We start from the raw sequence: 19,844 nt of genomic DNA, 5'->3' as shown, positions 1-19,844 counted from the left end.
AAATAGGAGTAATAAGAGTCTTACCCCATAGGGTTATTGTGAGAATTTGATAGCTTAATAAGAATGTAAAACATCTGAAACAGTGGCTGATGTAGTAGACCGCTCTAGAAAGATTAGCTTTTTATTTTTAATTTTGTTATTATTAATATTCTTTTATTATTATTATTATTATACTTTAAGTTCTAGGGTACATGTGCATAACGTGTAGGTTTGTTACATATGTATACTTGTGCCATGTTGGTGTGCTGCACTCATCAACTCGTCAGCACCCATCAACTCGTCATTTACATCAGGTATAACTCCCAATGCAATCCCTCCCCCCTCCCCCCCCCATGATAGGCCCCTGTGTGTGATGTTCCCCTTCCCGAGTCCAAGTGATCTCATTGTTCAGTTCCCCTTTTTGACTGACAAATCACAATTGTACATGTTTATGGGATATAATATGAAGTTTTGATATATGTATACAAGGTAGAATAGTTAAGCTAATTAACATATTTATCACCTTGTTTACATAACATTTTTATGGTGAGACACTTGAAATTTACTTAGTTATTTCAAAATACATAATACTTATTATTGACTGTACCAACTCTGTTGTGCAATAAATCTCAAAGTTTATTCCTCTTGTCTATTTGAAACATTGCATCCTTGGATCAAAACTCTTCATTACCTTTCTTCCTAAAGCTGCAGCCTCTGCCTCTGGTAACCACCATTCCACTCTTTACTTCTATGATTCAACTTTATTAGATTTCTCATATAATTAAGATTATGCAGTATTTGTTTTTCTGTACCTGGCTTATTTTAGTTAGCATAATGTCCTCCAGATTCATCCATGTTGTCACAAGTTGCAGTATTGTCATCTTTTTTTAAGACTAAATAGTATTATGTTGTCTATGTATGCCACATTTTCTTTTCTTTTCTTTTTTTTTTTTTCTTTCTTTCTTTTTTTTTTTTTTTTTTTTTTTTTTTGAGATGAAGTCTCACTCTGTCATCCAGGCTGGAGTGCAGTGGTGCGATCTTGGCTCACTGCAGCCTCCTCTGCCTCCCATGTTCAGGCGATTCTCCTGCCTCAGCCTCCCGAGTAGCTGGGACTACAGGTGTGTGCCACCACACCCACTATATGGGCCAGGCTGGTCTCAAACTCCTGACCTCATGATCCCCCTGCCTCAGCCTCTCAAAGTGCTGGGATTACAGGCGTGAGCCACTGCGCCTGGCCTATATACCACATTTTCTGTGTCAATTCATCTGTTGATAGACAGGCAAATTTTATATCTTGGCTATTGTGAGTAATGCTGCAATGAACAGAGACTTGCAGATATCCCTTTGACATGTTGATTTAAGTTCCTTTGGATATATAGTCAGCATTGGAACCCCAAAAGTATAGGCAACAAAAGCATAAATAGACAAATGAAATAGTGTCAAATAAAAAGGCTTTTGCACAGAAAAAAAAAGTGAAGAAATAACTCAGAGAATGGGAGAAAATATTTGTAAATCATACATCTGATAAGGGGTTAATAGCCAAAACATATAAAGAACTCAAACAACTCAATAGCAAGAAAACATATAACCTAATTATAAGGACCTGTACAGACACTTCTCAAATGAAAATTAGCTTTTAGAATAACATATGTTAAATATCCAGGTGTTCACCATACCCCTTAAAGGGTCTGACAAGGGGAGAAACTTGGCAAATGTTAACTCCTTCTCCCAAAACGTAGAAAGTCTCTTCAGCTCAATCACTAACAATGACAAAAATCTCCAAGCTATGAGCTTAAGACCAGATATCAGAAGAAATCCTCTGTACCACTATGTTTCCTGGGAACCAGGAAAAAATATCTTTACTTATATGTAGCCATGGAGCTCAGAAAGGAGCAATGATCTTGGAGTTGGGAGACTTTAAGCAAATACCTAGACCCTCTGAGCTTTTAGATTTTCATCATGAAGTAAAGAGAGAAATTCTACCTTCCATGCAGTGTGGTTTTTAGAACTCTGGAAAATATAAATAAATTGCTGGCACTTTTACTATATGCACTTTCTAAGAAATAACTATTATTGGCAATATTAATATGCTGATGATGATGATGATTGGATACTATAAATGGAATACAGAAGACACAGTAGAAAGTCACTCTCTCTTTGGCCATTTTTCCATGAAGTTGAGGATGTTGAACAGGCTCTTTTGAACGAACTGGCAAACCCTTGCAAAGCATCAACCAGAGTACCGTGAAATAATGTATCAGCCACATGAAGGCCAGGGCACAGTATCAGTATGATAAAAGGGAAAACAAAGGAGAGAGACCCTGTACACACTCAATTTAAATTGGCTTGATTTTCAGATACAGCATCAAATTTTGTTTTTTTCTCCCACAAAACAAGGATGAAGCCTATGGTATTAGATTTTGATTATTTCCCAAGGCTATCACAAGACTCAAACTGGAAAAAAAAAAAAAAAGTTCTATTTTCTCTTTAAAACATAAACATTAAATAAATTCCAAGAAACATAACTTTCTCTTCTAGTTAATATGATCATATTAAGACACCAAACTTCTCAAGATTAAAAGAAAAATGATTAAATATACAGAGTTAAGAGGAGGTGAAAGTGAATTAGTGCTAAATCAAATAGGCATTATCTCTGAAAGGCTGATGCAGTTATAGCAGATAATGTTTCAATAACACTGATGAACTGTGGTCTGAGAGAAGAAATGGATAATTTCCTGGACACTTACACTCTTCCAAGACTAAACCAGGAAGAAGTTGAATCCCTGAATAGACCAATAGCAGGCTCTGAAATTGAGGCAATAATTAATAGCCTACCAACCAAAAAAAGTCCAGGACCAGATGGATTCACAGCTGAATTCTACCAGAGGTACAAGGAGGAGTTGGTATCATTCCTTCTGAAACTATTCCAATCAATAGAAAAAGAGGGAATCCTCCCTAACTCATTTTATGAGGCCAACATCATCCTGATACCAAAGCCTGGCAGAGACACAACAAAAAAAGAGAATTTTAGACCAATATCCCTGATGAACATCGATGCAAAAATCCTCAATAAAATACTGGCAAACCGGATTCAGCAACACATCAAAAAGCTTATCCACCATGATCAAGTGGGCTTCATCCCTGGGATGCAAGGCTGGTTCAACATTGGCAAATCAATAAACATAATCCAGCATATAAACAGAACCAAAGACAAGAACCACATGATTATCTCAATAGATGCAGAAAAGGCTTTTGACAAAATTCAACAGCCCTTCATGCTAAAAACGCTCAATAAATTCGGTATTGATGGAACGTACCTCAAAATAATAACAGCTATTTATGACAAACCCACAGCCAATATCATACTGAATGGGCAAAAACTGGAAAAATTCCCTTTGAAAACTGGCACAAGACAGGGATGCCCTCTCTCACCACTCCTATTCAACATAGTGTTGGAAGTTCTGGCTAGGGCAATTAGGCAAGAGAAAGAAATCAAGGGTTTTCAGTTAGGAAAAGAAGAAGTCAAACTGTCCCTGTTGGCAGATGACATGATTGTATATTTAGAAAACCCCATTGTCTCAGCCCAAAATCTCCTTAAGCTGATAAGCAACTTCAGCAAAGTCTCAGGATACAAAATTAATGTGCAAAAATCACAAGCATTCTTATACACCAGTAACAGACAGAGAGCCAAATCAGGAATGAACTTCCATTCACAATTGCTTCAAAGAGAATCAAATACCTAGGAATCCAACTTACAAGGGATGTAAAGGACCTCTTTAAGGAGAACTACAAACCACTGCTCAGTGAAATAAAAGAGGACACAAACAAATGGAAGAACATACCATGCTCATGGATAGGAAGAATCAATATCGTGAAAATGGCCATACTGCCCAAGGTAATTTATAGATTCAATGCCATCCCCATCAAGCTACCAATGAGTTTCTTCATAGAACAGGAAAAAACTGCTTTAAAGTTCATATGGAACCAAAAAAGAGCCCGCATCTCCAAGACAATCCTAAGTCAAAAGAACAAAGCTGGAGGCATCACGCTACCTGACTTCAAACTATACTACAAGGCTACAGTAACCAAAGCAGCATGGTACTGGTACCAAAACAGAGATATAGACCAATGGAACAGAACAGAGTCCTCAGAAATAATACCACACATCTACAGCCATCTGATCTTTGACAAACCTGAGAGAAACAAGAAATGGGGAAAGGATTCCCTATTTAATAAATGGTGCTGGGAAAATTGGCTAGCCATAAGTAGAAAGCTGAAACTGGATCCTTTCCTTACTCCTTATACGAAAGTTAATTCAAGATGGATTAGAGACTTAAATGTTAGTCCTAATACCATAAAAATCCTAGAGGAAAACCTAGGTAGTACCATTCAGGACATAGGCATGGGCAAAGACTTCATGTCTCAAACACCAAAAGCAACGGCAACAAAAGCCAAAATTGACAAATGGGATCTCATTAAATTAAAGAGCTTCTGCACAGCAAAAGAAACTACCACCAGAGTGAACAGGCAACCTACAGAATGGGAGAAAATTTTTGCAATCTACTCATCTGACAAAGGGCTAATATCCAGAACCTACAAAGAACTCAAACAAATTTACAAGAAAAAAATAAACAACCCCATCAAAAAGTGGGCAAAGGATATGAACAGACATTTCTCCAAAGAAGACATCCATACAGCCAACAGACACATGAAAAAATGCTCATCATCACTGGCCATCAGAGAAATGCAAATCAAAACCACAATGAGATACCATCTCACACCAGTTAGAATGGCGATCATTAAAAAGTCAGGAAACAACAGGTGCTGGAGAGGATGTGGAGAAATAGGAACACTTTTACACTGTTGGTGGGATTGTAAACTAGTTCAAGCATTATGGAAAACAGTATGGCGATTCCTCAAGGATCTAGAACTAGATGTACCATATGACCCAGCCATCCCATTACTGGGTATATACCCAAAGGATTATAAATTATGCTGCTATAAAGACACATGCACACGTATGTTTATTGCGGCACTATTCACAATAGCAAAGACTTGGAATCAACCCAAATGTCCATCAGTGACACATTGGATTAAGAAAATGTGGCACATATACACCATGGAATACTATGCAGCCATCAAAAAGGATGAGTTTGCGTCCTTTGTAGGGACATGGATGCAGCTGGAAACCATCATTCTTAGCAAACTATCACAAGAACAGAAAACCAAACACCGCATGTTCTCACTCATAGGTGGGAACTGAACAATGAGATCACTTGGACTCAGGAAGGGGAACATCACACACAGGGGCCTATCATGGGGAGGGGGGGGGAGGGGGGAGGGATTGCATTGGGAGTTATACCTGATGTAAATGATGAGTTGATGGGTGCAGCACACCAACATGGCATAAGTATACATATGTAACAAACCTGCATGTTATGCACATGTACACTACAACTTAAAGTATAATAATAATAATAAAAAATAACACTGATGAAAAAGATGGACTTTATTTAAAACAAAATATAATCTTATTCTAAAAAGATGCAATAATAGATTATAGGACAGAATCAATTAACGATTTCTGTCAGATTCTTCATGACTTTTTTTTTGTCAGGCTTGTTAAATGAGCATTACTTTACATTTCTCATTCAGCAAGTCTTTTGAAAGTGAAACTTTTATTACATTTCCCAGGAGCAGAATGAAATATAATATCTGAATGTTTAAACCTACATAGATAAGTCAGTTTCACTAACTTTGAACTCTCCTTGCTCTAATAAATCCTGCCTACCTTTTGTATGAATGGCCGGGCCAAAATATGCAAAGTTCCCAGAGATATTTTATAAATTCCTAGAATATGAAGCAACCCTGGATTATCCTAGGAGAGCCAATCACCATGATTTTGGGGGTTTACTCATTCAGAAATACAAATGAGCAGGATTGATTTGATTAATGAATTAATTAATGTAAATAATATTACCAGGAGAAATAATTCACACAAACGAAATTTGACATTTGCTAAAAATGCACAGGTAAAATTTAGACTTACTAAAATTGACCCAGAAAAACTACATGGTAGCAATAATGTCCACAGAGAAAACTCATAATGATGGATGACAGCATTGATAAGATTGATAAGGGTGAGAAAACAGAAGAAATCAACTGATTGATTCCATTGGAAATAATGTAAACAATGCGGAGATCTATTATAAATTAATTCCTGAGGTGTGGTGATTGGGTTAACTCCATGTAATAGGAAGACAGATAAATCCCCCACATACTCAGAAAGAATCATCACACCCACACCCTCCAACATTAAGTAAATAAATGAGTATCTACACATAAAGAGATCATCCTAAAGTTTGTAATATCTGTATCAGATGTCTCAAAGCAGCAGATTTTGTGCAAAATCTGATTTTAAGTATTGTGTGGTCAGCACAGTGTTTACAAAAAATTAAGATCCAAAACCATGAGTTATCATTTAAAAAATTATGTTTTCATGGAAAAGACTGGGTTTGTAACCTTTTTTGAAACACCTGTTGTGAAACTTCTGAGCTCCTGTTTCCACAGGTAGCAAATGGATGGTGTAGAGCACTGTCTAAGCCCTTTAGCTAGAGCATGTACCTGATAGAAATCACTCAATTATGCAACACACATGGCCCCTGTAAATATTCGTGTTTAAAACCCCTCCTGAAAGCCCTTGAGATGCGAGAATGCCAAGAGGAATCCTGTGCTATTCCAAGAAACCTCTTCCTTTTCCAAGAAATTGGCTGGGTACACATAGGCGAGACATGCACATTTTCAGATCTCCAGCTTCCTGGGCTGCAGCTACTTAATTCATGGTATTGTGAAGAGAGTTAAAAAATAGAATGTAGGAAAATATCAAGCACAGTGTTTGGCTCATAATAGATGCTTGGGAAAAGATAGCCATGATAATGATCATTAACTGAAGAACTATATTTAGTCATAGTTCTCTGATGTTTAAAAGGAAAAAGGAAAACAAACAAAACACATCTTACTTGTGGATAGTGGAACGATGTTGCTGTGCTGTTACACATCTGTAAGGCTGATGTTAGAGACTGCTATGAAAGATTACCATCTGGTCAGTCAAGGCTCTGTTCTCAGGCCATTCAAGGGTCTATTCTCAGGCATGGTGGGTGGAAAGTATCACTGTCGAGGGGTACTTGACCATGAGGGAGGTAGCAGAGGGAAACTTTTCTTGCCTCTTCTTGTGCTCATTTAAACTATAAATGTCTCCAGAGAGATTTCTCATTATGAAAGCTGAGGTAGCTCAGTGGTTATTAAATACCATATCACATTTCATATCCTCTTTTTAGTTGGTAAAGTATATATTTTCTCACTCACATACAGTATGCAAGAATTTAACCTGCTAAAAAGAAACTTTTGGTTCTCAGTAATTCCCTAAAAATGATAACATAGTAAATATAATCCTTACAATCACCATCATTTATAAGATGGAACTTCATAACAAAATTCATTCTGAGAAAGAATCAAAATTATAAAAGGTAGGATTCATAAAACAAACCTGTAAGTAAAACTTTAGGGTTGTTATTTGTAAACTTTATTGTGATGGTAGAACTTTAGAGTTCTGATTTATAATATAAATCATTGATACCTCAAGCGTAAAATAAGGTTGGGAAAATCAAATCCCTTTATTTCAGATTTATTGCATGACTTGTAAACCTGTCCCTCTGTTTATTTATTTTCTCCTGTGCCATGTACATAAATTTTGAATGTTTCAGGATTTTCATGTATGTTTTATAATCAATCACATACTTTCAAAAACTGTGACTGTGATCCCTAAAGAATGCGTATAAATCCCAGTCTAGTTCTTCCATTTAACAGGAAAAGATTTATATGTGGTAAGTATATTCTCTAGTCTGGGTTGATTCAAGTATAACTTTACAAATAAGAAAAACAATAACATTTCTTTAACCTGCAGTCAGTTTCTAAGTCTGAATCCTATCTGGGAGTATGGCATGCTCATCCAAAAGGAGCCATCTTTTTTTTTTTTTTTTTTTTTTAATAGTCTTTATTTTTTAGAGTAGTTTTAGGTGCACAGTAATATTGAGCAGAAGGTACAGAGTTCCTATATACCCTCTGCCTCCTCACATGCAAAACTTTGTTTATTATCGACATCTGCCATCGGAGTGATACTTTCCTTACAATTGGTAAACCTACTTTGACACATCACTATCACCTCAAGTCCATAATTTACATTTACTCTGTGTGGTTTTGTTTGTTTGTTTGTTTGTTTACAGGATCTGGCTCTGTCACCTAGGCTGGAGTACAGTGGCAAGATCTCGGCTCACTGCAGCATCTGCTTTCCAGGCTCAAGTGATCCTCCCAACTCAGCCTCCCAAGTAGCTGGGACTACAGGCACGGGCCACCACGCCCGGCTCATTTTTGTGGATACGGGGTTTTGCCATGTGTCTCAGACTGGTCTTGAACTCCTGGGCTCAAGCAGTCCACCAGCTTCAGCCTCCCAAAGTGCTATGAGCCACTGTACCCAGACAGGATTTACTCTTGATATTGCACATTCTATGAATTTGGACAAAAATGTGTAATGCTATGTATCCACCATTATAGTATTATACAGAGTAGTTTCACTGCTCTAAAATTCCTCTGTTCTTTGCCTGTAACTCCTCCCTCTCCCCAGTCTCTGTGTATTAGTTCATTTATTTTCCAGCTTTATTGAGGTATAAATGACAAAAATTATGTCTGTTTAAATTTCACAATGTGTGTTGTGGGGTGGTTGGATCTCTTTAGAAAGCCTGAATCTCCTTGGTTAATATTATTTCTCTAAGAGGCTGCAAAAAAAAACTAATAATAATTGCTTTGATGTTTAGAACTATTTTATAGAATAGGTACAACCAAAAGTGCACTACACAGGTAATTGTCTTGAGAACTAGGTTTGATTAGTTCTGTCACATATTAAGTGTGCAGCTCTCTGCATGTCACTGCCTCCTGGTTATCTTCATCTGTAAATTAAGAAGGTTAGACTCTTGAGGACACTTACAGGATGAATCATGTGTGAATCAGTGTTTCCACCATCTATACCAGATTCTCACAATGACTCAGTCTTTCTAGAGTTGTTTCAGGTGACCAGTTTTACTGATTTTCCTCAATAACAGAGATTATGCATTATGCTTCCTTTGTAATCTATTTTTGGCATAGCCGCACTTCCTGCATGAAGTAGTTAGCCATTTATTGGCATATATTCATCCAGTTAGCCAGCCAGCCACCCAGTTACTCATCCATTCTTCCATTTATTCATGCCCCAATTAATTCCCTTATCCAGTCATTCATTCAACGAAGATTAACTGAACAAACACCACTTACAAGGTTGTTAGTGACTCTTTCTTGGAAGAATCGTGCTAAGATATAAACTTACAGGGAATTTCTTTCTTGTTTTTATAGAACAAGGGGGAAAGTGTGGTTGCTTAGTAGATGTTTTGGAGCCAGATACCATCTGGGTTCAAAATCCAACTCAACTATCAAAGTCAGATGGTGCTGACAACTCTGATTTTACTTCCACCTAAGTCCTCCTCATAAAGGGGTTACCTCTCCATCCAGACCTCTCCCTATGTAGCACAAGTCACTAGTCTCTCACCTCCTGCATTATTATTTACAGTTTCTTCCTGGCTGCAACACACACTGACAATCTGTTTTTGCTTTTCAGCACAGAGCATTCATTATGTTGGCTCTCTCTCTATCTCACTCTCTCTCTCATATGACCTTGTATTTTGAAATATTATATTAAACTTGCATTTATCCATGAATGGGAGGGAATGAAATTTAGAGATAATTTTTCATGTCATTTTGCTAGGCACTTTATATTGATTATCTCACTGTATCCTGACAAGAATCTTTCATAGTAGATATTACTGTCCCCATTTTATAGATGCAGAAAGGTTAGATCACCTTTTCATGGATACACTCTGAGATACTAATTTACTTCTATTTTCTGGCTCCAAAATCTAACCTTGTTCTAAAATACTTCATTTCCTAGTCTTTATTGATCACAGCTAGGAAGAACCACTGATCTGTAATCCTAGTATAGATATGACAACCAATATTTTCTTTTTTTTTTTTTTTTTTTTTTTTTTTTGAGACGGAGTCTCGCTCTGTCACCCAGGCTGGAGTGCTGTGGCCGGATCTCAGCTCACTGCAAGCTCCGCCTCCCAGGTTCCCGCCATTCTCCTGCCTCAGCCTCCCGAGTAGCTGGGACTACAGGCGCCCGCCACCTCGCCCGGCTAGTTTTTTTTTTTTTGTATTTTTTTAGTAGAGATGGGGTTTCACCTGTGTTAGCCAGGATGGTCTCGATCTCCTGACCTCGTGATCCGCCCGTCTCGGCCTCCCAAAGTGCTGGGATTACAGGCTTGAGCCACCGCGCCCGGCCCGACAACCAATATTTTCTAATATAAAACATTTCCAGAATGTTCTTATTTTAGAGACATGCCTAACTTCTGCTAGACTTTTTGAAATAGTGATAGTAGCTTAGAGGTATTCAATTATTACCTTTTTATTTCAATTAAAGCCCTAGAGATCTAGAAACTGGAACCATCCTATAATCTGGGAATTGTGAACCATCCTGTATGCCTCCCAAGGATTAACTTTTACCAAGGCTTAAACCAATTTTCAACTCAATGGCTTTATTTGCCAAAGCAAACTACCAGCCACCACATACATATATGCTTTGTAAATGCAATTAATTCATTAAGTCCTCACAAATATCCTATTTGGTCAGTACTATTTCCCCTGTTTAAATGAATTTCCCAGGTCACACAGCTAGTAAATTTTACAGCTAATACAGTAGAATAGTAGGCTTGTTCCTCCAACAGATTCTGACTTTAAATTTTAAGGCCCAGTATGTTTAGAGGTTCCTTGACCTTTTTCTTCTCACTGTTTTCCAACATGAGTCAGTCACCTCTCAGTAACGGGTCACACCAAAACCCACTTTCAACTCTCTCCTTGTTCATTTATTTCTCCCACTTAGACTGTTTTCCTGATAACAACCAACCACTAATTTTTTTCTGAGAACTTGCTATAGGGAGCAATTTATAGGCATTATCTTATCTAATGCTCACTACAGTTCCTTCTATCAAGTATCATTATTTCCATTTGTCAAATGAGAAGACTGAGGAAATGGAGAGAGGTTAAATAAATGTATTGCCCAGGGTAAAAATTATTGAACCGGGGCTGAATCCACCAGCCATTACGGTAAATACCACCATACTGTCTTAAAAAGGAAAAGCCCAAATCCAAATTTAAAAATGGAGTGTAACAGAAATAGTGTGGTTTTGGTGTTAGCATACATTTTTAGTGGAAGTAGTATGTCTCCCATTGGGCAAAAATAGCTGTTGGGTTTTTTTTTTTTTTTTTTTTTTTTTGAGTCTACAAATAAATCTTAGACATCGTAATTGTTTGTGCCTTCCAACAGGCCCCAAATACATAAACAAATACACAGGAGAACTGTAGTATGAAAATGTCATGGCAGGAGTGGAGAGGTAAATAGAAGAAACAATGCCTAAAACAACTACTGGAAGAAAAGTGATCATTTAAAAAAAGCCAAGGGCCTTGCACTCAAATCTCTAGGCAGAAGATTTTGTTGGTTGACTATGGAAATGTGCTCCAGGTAGGTTATATATCTTAATTTCTGAACAGAAAAATACATAGAAGAAGGGGTGAATTGCATGCCCCTGGGCTATTTTAACCACGTTAGTTGTTTCAGTCAGATTTTCAGCAAGAAGAGAGTTCAAGGTTGAATGTGGTAAGATACCTAGATCCAGATAATGTGATTTCCTTTTAAGACAGAAAGGGTATTTGAGTGTCCAGATGAAAGTACTAACACATTCAATAAGCAGTTATAAAAGTTCTACTATGGGCCGGGCGCGATGGCTCACGCCTGTAATCCCAGCACTTTGGGAGGCCAAGGCGGGGGGATCACGAAGTCGAGACCATCCTGGCTAACATCGTGAAACCCCGTCTCTACTAAAAATAACAAAAATTAGCCGGGCGTGATGGCAGGCACCTGTAGTCCTAGCTACTCGAGAGGCTGAGGCAGGAGAATGGCGTAAGTAAACCCGGGAGGCAGAGCTTGCAATGAGCGGAGATCGCGCCACTGCACTCCAGCCTGGGAGACAGAGTAAGACTTCGTCTAAAAAAAAAAAAAAAAAAAAAAAAAAAAAAAAAAAAAAAAAAAAAAAAAAGACATCTGAATTCATAGCAAAATATGATGTTTATAAAACAAGTTTCATATGTCACTGAAAAAAAAGTCTCCAAGGATCTTTTGCCTGTAGAAATATTTTTCTTGTTCTTCATTGTTCCCTAGATTTTACAGTACAGTTGTTTTATAGTACAATTGTTTCTCTGTATTAGTGTGCAACTGAGTTCAGGACCTCCCATGAACACTCAAATCCAAGATGTTCCATGTTCTTGATATAAAATGGCAGAGTATTTGCATATTACCTGTGTACATCTTCCCCTATACTGTAAATCATCTCTAGGTTGCCTAAAACACTTAACATGATATAATCATGCATGTTCAGTACAGAGGAAACCCTTTTCTAAATATTTTTGATCTATGGTTCATTAAATCCACAGATTTGGAATCCATGGATACAGAGGGCCTACTCTATGTAGAAATTGTTTTCAAGATCATCTTATAAGAAAAATTCTAGTAGAACATAAACATATGGATATAGTATGCTTTAAACCTTATAAAATGATTTTACATTGCACTTAGCCTTTTATTCTGCTTTTCGGAGTTAATGGTTAAGTAATGTATTAGCTTTTTTTTTCCTCTTGCACATGTGGAATAGGAGGCGAGTTTGATAAAGCAACTGTACGAGGCAACAGTTGAAGACACTATATCATAAATGCCCAATGTATAACAGGTAGACTCCTTAATCAGAGTCCTAAATACTCTGCAGAAATCACAAAGTAGTTTAGGCTCTTGCCTTTATAACTCCAGATATCATCTACTACCATAGTTTTCACTGCTACCTATACCTCTTCACAATGCCAGAACATTCATACCGAAGACTCCTCACATTTAATGTGTCCAGGTGGACACATTATCTTTTTCCTTGTTTTCCTTCTGGTCCTCTTAGTTTCTTTACAGTTCAGCCTTGCCGGAAGTTCTGAAAATCAACAAGCTCTCTATGTATTATCTTTTCTTTCAACTGTCACTACCTTAGTGCAGAATTTTCTTGTTCTTTATTTGGACTAATATTTAGGTACTTCAACTACTCCCTATTCTCTCTTTTTTGTAACAATTATTCTACCATTGATGTAAGAGTATTTTGCTAAAATTTAAATCTGTGCACAATCTACCCTGGTTTCTAATCACCCAATGACTTCCTATCATCTGCAATTTAATTTCCAAATAATTCCCAGTCATAGTTCCATGATAAACAAAAGCAAACCGTTGGGAACAGGCTCCCCAAAATGTGGCCATAAACTGGCCCCAAAACTGGCCATAAACAAAATCTCTGCAGCACTGTGACATGTTCATGATGGCCAGAACGTTGTGGGTTTACTGGAATGAGGGCAAGGAACACCTGGCCCACCCAGGGCAGAAAACTGCTTAAAGGCATTCTTAAACCACAAACAATAGCATGAGCAATCTGTACCTTAAGGACATGCTCCTGCTGCAGATAACTAGCCAAACCCATCCCTTTATTTTGGCCCATCCCTTTGTTTCCCATAAGGGATACTTTTTGTTAATCTAATATCTACAGAAACAATGCTAATGACTGGCTTGCTGCTAATAAATACGTGGGTAAATCTCTGTTGGGGCTCTCAGTTCTGAAGGCTGTGAGACCCCTGATTTCCCACTTCACACTTTTATATTTCTGTGTGTGTGTCTTTAATTCCTCTAGCACTGCTGGGTTAGGGTCTCCCCAACCGAGCTGGTCTCGGCTCAAACTGAAACTAAATTCCCACTGTTCAGTAAGCTTGGAAATGCTGTGTATTTAGCTTTCTTTAAACAATTAGTATGTCAAAATATTTGCAAAATGGAGCCATATGAAAACCTGCTTGACTCAGTTTGGCACAAGTGTCATATAGTTAATTCTATATACACATGTTCAGCCACTTCTCTTGTTACCGTACTCTTACATTTTTTACAACATACTATGTCTTACCACATGTTTTTGTTGTTTGGTCTCTGTAAGAGCCTATAAAAAAAATATGTTACCCTTGAAATATCTCAAAGTATAACCTTGAAAGCAGGTACTATCCTTTCTGTATCTCTATATCCCCATTACCTACAATGTCTGGCAAACAGTAGATTCTCAGTGAACATGTGATGACAGAATGGGTGGAGGGATGGGTGATGGTAAACTGATAGGCTGCAGTCATGCATTATTCTAGACAATAAGGCAGGAAAGCTCTACGGCAAGCTTATTCAACCTGTGGCATATGGCTGCACTTGGCCCAGGACAGCTTTGAATGCAGCCCAACAAAAATTCATAAACTTTCTTGAAACATTGTAAGATTTTTTTTTGAGACTTTTTTAAGCTCATCAGCTCTCATTAGTGTTTGTGTATTTTATGTGTGGCCCAAGTCAATTCTTATTCTTCCAGTGTGGTCCAGAGAAGCCAAATGATTGGACAGCCCTACTCTGTAAAGTATGTTTAACAAAACAGTTTGTGTAGAGAGACAATGGCAAGTGTCCATGGCTTTTTGTTCTGTTTCCATTTCTTGCCTGAGGGGATATTTACCCTTCACATCTTAGGCTTCTCTGAAGGGACATACCAGCCATGAGGAGGTCATCAATGAGATACCCTTCTTTTGGAGAAAAAGGAAGATTTCAACTCAGCTTTTGCTTTAGCCATTTTCTCCGGAGAGCTTGCCTGTTCCTTCTTTGTTGTGTTTTTATTTTTTTAATGCAGGGAAGTGAATTCTCAGTTGAGAAGACTTCATATTTCACAATATTCTAAATGAATATTAACCACAAAGGACTGTTTTTGTTGTTGTTGTAGTTTTAGTTTTTAATGTTTCTTTTCCTTCTGCTTTTTTTTTCTTTTTTTTTTTTTTTTTTTTTTTTTTTTGAGATGAAGTCTTGTTCTTGTCCCCCAGGCTAGAGTGCAATAGCGCAATCTTGGCTCACTGCAACCTCCGCCTCCCAGATTCAAGTGATTCTCCTGCCTCAGCCTCCCAAGTAGCTGAGGTTACAGCCACCTGCCACCATGCCCAGCTAATTTTTGTATTTTTAGTAGAGACAGGGTTTCGCCATATTGGCCAGGCTGGTCTTGAACTCCTGCCCTCAGGTGATCCACCCGCTTCGGCCTCACAAAGTGCTGGGATTACAGGCATAAGCCACCACACCCAGCCCATAGTTTTTAACTTTTCATATAACTTTTTGGGTTTTTAAAATCTGTTTATAGCTTGTGGGCTCAAAAATGTCAAAGATGACTACTGGTCAGTGAAAATCTGCAGAACAGTTAATTGAATTAGGACTCCACAGTCTGTGCAAGGGTATTTAAAATTACTCTTTGTAACCCACATTTGAGAAGTCAGTCTCATATTAATTAATACATTAGGGCCCATTCATCGAGACTGAGTCTTACACAAATCAATTGCCTTATTTGTCTGCTTTATAATATTCACTTTTTAAAATGTTGGGAAATAGAGTATACATTTGATGCTATAGGAAATAAAACTGTTTTACTGCTAATATATCCATGATAGCATTGTGTAAGGCTTCAATGAGACTGCATGAAGAATATTGAATATCATCTCTAAATAAGGAAACAAAGATTCTGTTCAGCAGGAAATAGGACATTAGGGAAGTTACAAACACATGTTAATTGAAAGAAACATAAGCCGACAAAGACTAAAATACCAGAAAAGCTAAATTGGGTAAGGGCTATTATATGTATTTGCTAAGCATTGATGTTAAAGGAGGAGGGGAAAGATATTTACACTGATTCAGTAAGTATAAAAAGTGAAATATGATGGGGTTATTAAGTGGAGACTTTCCACTAGGTGATTAGTAGTGACCTAACCTGTCCATGAGGATTAGGGTTTAGAATACTCCTTGAGAACTGCAGTGAGAGATGTCGCTAAGATTTTTGGCTTTTTTGTTTTAAGTCATTTAATATTTGGCTCAATAGTTTTTGCTTTCTTTTTTTTTACATAAAAGGGGACTCTAATCTTGGAGGAAATAATCATTTCCCATGTGATTCAGGTATTCTTTTGTTTCTCTTCTATCCAAAATTACAAACTTAGAATTGAAAGGGACAGTAATAATAATAATGACATGTATACTGCAAAGCTTATTTAGGTTTACAGAATGTTTACAGTTTGTAAAACAATTGCATTTGTGTTATCTGTCTGATGCACACCAAAACACCACAGAGCACGTGACATTACCACCATTTCAGTCAAGACGATCCCAGAGGTAGTGATTTTATGAAGACACAACTCAGTGTGGGAATTATTTTTTTAAATAACAACTACTGCCACCATATTTTACTGCCTGCTATCTTACACAAATTGCCTAGGTACCTTATAGATATTTCTGTTCCTTATAAAAATCTTCTGTGGTAAGGATTACAAGTGTGACTTATTGATAATAAAACTAAAAGTCAAAGTGATTAAGTGGCTTTCACAAGGTCACACAATTAGTTTTAGAACAGTCTTGCCACCAGGTGATGTCCTATCTTTTAACTGTGATGTCTCCATTTTTTACCCTAAGAAACTGTCATCCAGGCCCTACTTACATACTTCCAGGATTAGACAACTTTTTGTGTACTTAACATGATTTATTATCAAATATACTGTAAAACCAGTTCTTCAATGAGAATTAAAGTAACGGCTCATTGTAAGATTGAATTAATATAGTCTCAATGACTTCCTCTTCCACAGACAAACTTTAATTCTGTAAGGAGATTTCAAGTATTCCAATATTAAATACAGCAATTAAGAAAATAATTGTTTTTGTTTTCACTGTGGATTTGAACCAGGCCGTGATGCGTCATGGTCCTCACCCATTGGCTCTTTAGTTATAGACATGTGATTTCAATGTCACTCACAATCTGAAAACTCTGGCAAAATCAACACTGCAGGTTGCTCTCATACTTGGCCTACTTCTATGCGATTTATCAAAAACCCATCAGACCCTCAAGTTTGTAAGAAATTTTAATAGGTCATTTCATCAGACATGTTATCGATACTTAAGAACCCTTTAGAAATGCCTTACAAGTAAATGTAAGCATGACAAAAACCACAATTACTTTCACACCAACCTAATACCTATAGTACAGAATGTAATGTACACACAGGGATGGGAAACTCAATGCTGCCTATCTTCTGTTAAATTGAGAAAAGAGGAAATTATCACATTTCATAATTACTCAAACATATGGTTTTAATTTTCTTACTTTATAGGTGAGAGAGTCCAAATAAATTGACACAAGTAGCACATCCCCAGTAGGTTTGTGCAAGTCTTTGAACCTAGATCTAACTGGCTTTTATATTACATTATCTAACAAGAGGAAAACATAAGCAAATCATTTGCTGATTACTTCTGTAACACAGACTGAATGAGGTGAGGCTTTTGTTTTTTAAGTTCTTGTGTGTGTGTGTTTTTAATCTATGTACTGGTGAGCTGGCATGAATCATTGACCGAATAATACCTGAATATCTCCAGAAAACTAAGAATGTTTAACTGATAAAATCGACATATAATGGATGGGTTTATAAATATGAAGAGTCTCCTCAAAGAGAATGAATAGTTCCCAAGCCAGAACAAGACTTGACTCATTGGTATCAGCTGAGCTAAAGAAGAAACCTATGTTAAGAGAAAATAGGTTGTCAGCAATGGCAGCTGGGGAAAATGCAGACAGAGAAAAACCAGTGTTGGCAATGCATATCTGGACAGTGCCTAAGGAAAGAAAAATTGAATTTGGGTTATGTGAGCATTGTCTCAGAGGAGCTTGGTGTCCCTGTGCAGTCCAATCCTCTCATATTACACATACTCCTTCTGAGGAAGAGGCCTGCTACTAGAAGTGGTCACGTCTGAGAACATTGAATTGATCAAATTTTCTAGGAGATAGAGCCTTAATAGACTTAGTTGAAGAACAAGTCCTTATCAGGGTTCTTCTACTCTTTCTTGAAATAATTTATTTGCACAAACTTAGTAAGACAATCCTGGCTCAGGGGCTGCTAATTCTACATGAAGGAGCTCCAAAGTCCAGATATTTCTAGGCTTTAGGGAAAACTATCTCCTTCACTATGAATGGAATGTTCAGAGGGGGCCATAATTTGAAACTGAAATAAAACAATCCAAGATTTGGCAAGGGCTTAATTAAAAGACTCAGCCTGCAATGATGCTAGTGTTATATCAAACTAAATTTGGCCTGAGGATGTCTCCATACTCAAGTCCTGACATAACAAACTGCAACCTAACTTAGTGCATAAACTGAAAGCCTAAATTAGGAGTATACTTTTGTAACAAACAACTGAGGGTCAGCCAACCACAGCAGTGGTTGAGCTTCAGTCAATTGCAGATGACCAACTGTTCAAACTATGTTCCAATAAAGCAAACGCTGAAATATAATCAATCGAGCTGTCTTTGTACCTCACTTTCATTTTTTGTACTTCATTTCCATTTTCTATCCATAATATTGTCTCACTACATTGCAGACCAGAGTTCTTCGAACCTGTTTAGGTTCTGAGGGCTTTCTGGTGTGTGAATTGTTCCTTGTTCAATTAAATTTTATCAAATTTAACTTGCTTAAGGTTTTCTCCTGTTAATACTAGGATACAGACTGCCTCTAATGTATTTATGTTAGTCAGGGTAGGCTAGATTATGGTGACAAATAGATCTAATTAAATGTGGCCAGCTCAACACAATAGAAGCTTATTTATGTCCATATTAATAAGCTGGTCCTAGTTAGGAATAAGTTGGTGGTGGTATTTGTGTTTTGTTTTGCAGGGAGAAGCTCTTCTCCACACAGCCAGTCTTGAACCAAGACTATGACAGCTCTGGCATCCTCAATTCATAGTTCCCAAGGTTACCCTTGAGATCATCTCCTTTCCCAAGTTGAAAGGAGCAAAACTCATAAAGGAACATGTGAAAGGGTTTTATGTTCATCCCTATAAGTTGTATCATTTCTGATCATATTTCATCAGCTACAACTCAATTCTATTACCAATCTAACCACAAGGGACATTGGGAAATATAGTCTGGCTGTGTTTCTGGGAAAAACAGGAGAAAGGACTTGCCGACACCATTTATTACCAACTGAGGCAAAATAAATTATACCTATAGATCAGCTAATGTTACAGAAGGAATATATTAGGGGTCAAATAGAGTTTTGTAAGTTATCCCTAAAGCATTTCTTGTGTGTGTGTGTGTGTGTGACTGTGTGTGTTTGCACTTCTTGTTGTTACATTTTTCATCTTTTTCCTCCTGTCCTTTCTTCTCTGGTAAGGCTTATTGGAAGAGATAGGCTTTGGAGTGAGATGATCTGGGGTTGCAGTCCAGCCAGCTCTTCTACATTTCAGCTACCTAACCTCATCAAGTTTTAGCTTCCTCATCTGTCAATTTAGGGCAAAAATATGTAGGCACTAGAAGGCTAGTCTGGCATGAGATATGATGTCAGAGAGATTCTGTATTTTGGCCCCATCTGCTAATATTAGAACCATGTGGTCACTAGAAAAATAGGAAATGAAATAACTTTGATCTTGACTTAAAAAGGTCACTTAATATTATTGTTATTTTTTTACATTAACTTTATTAAGATATGCTTTATAGACAACAGCATTCAACAATTTTAAGTGTGCAATTTGATAAATTTTGACAAGTGTATATTGTAGTGTAGTGATAG

The sequence above is a fragment of the Macaca thibetana genome, chromosome 9 (assembly GCF_024542745.1).
Source record: "Macaca thibetana thibetana isolate TM-01 chromosome 9, ASM2454274v1, whole genome shotgun sequence".
In the NCBI taxonomy this organism is placed as follows: Eukaryota; Metazoa; Chordata; class Mammalia; order Primates; family Cercopithecidae; genus Macaca; species Macaca thibetana.
This window is presented reverse-complemented; position numbering follows the sequence as displayed.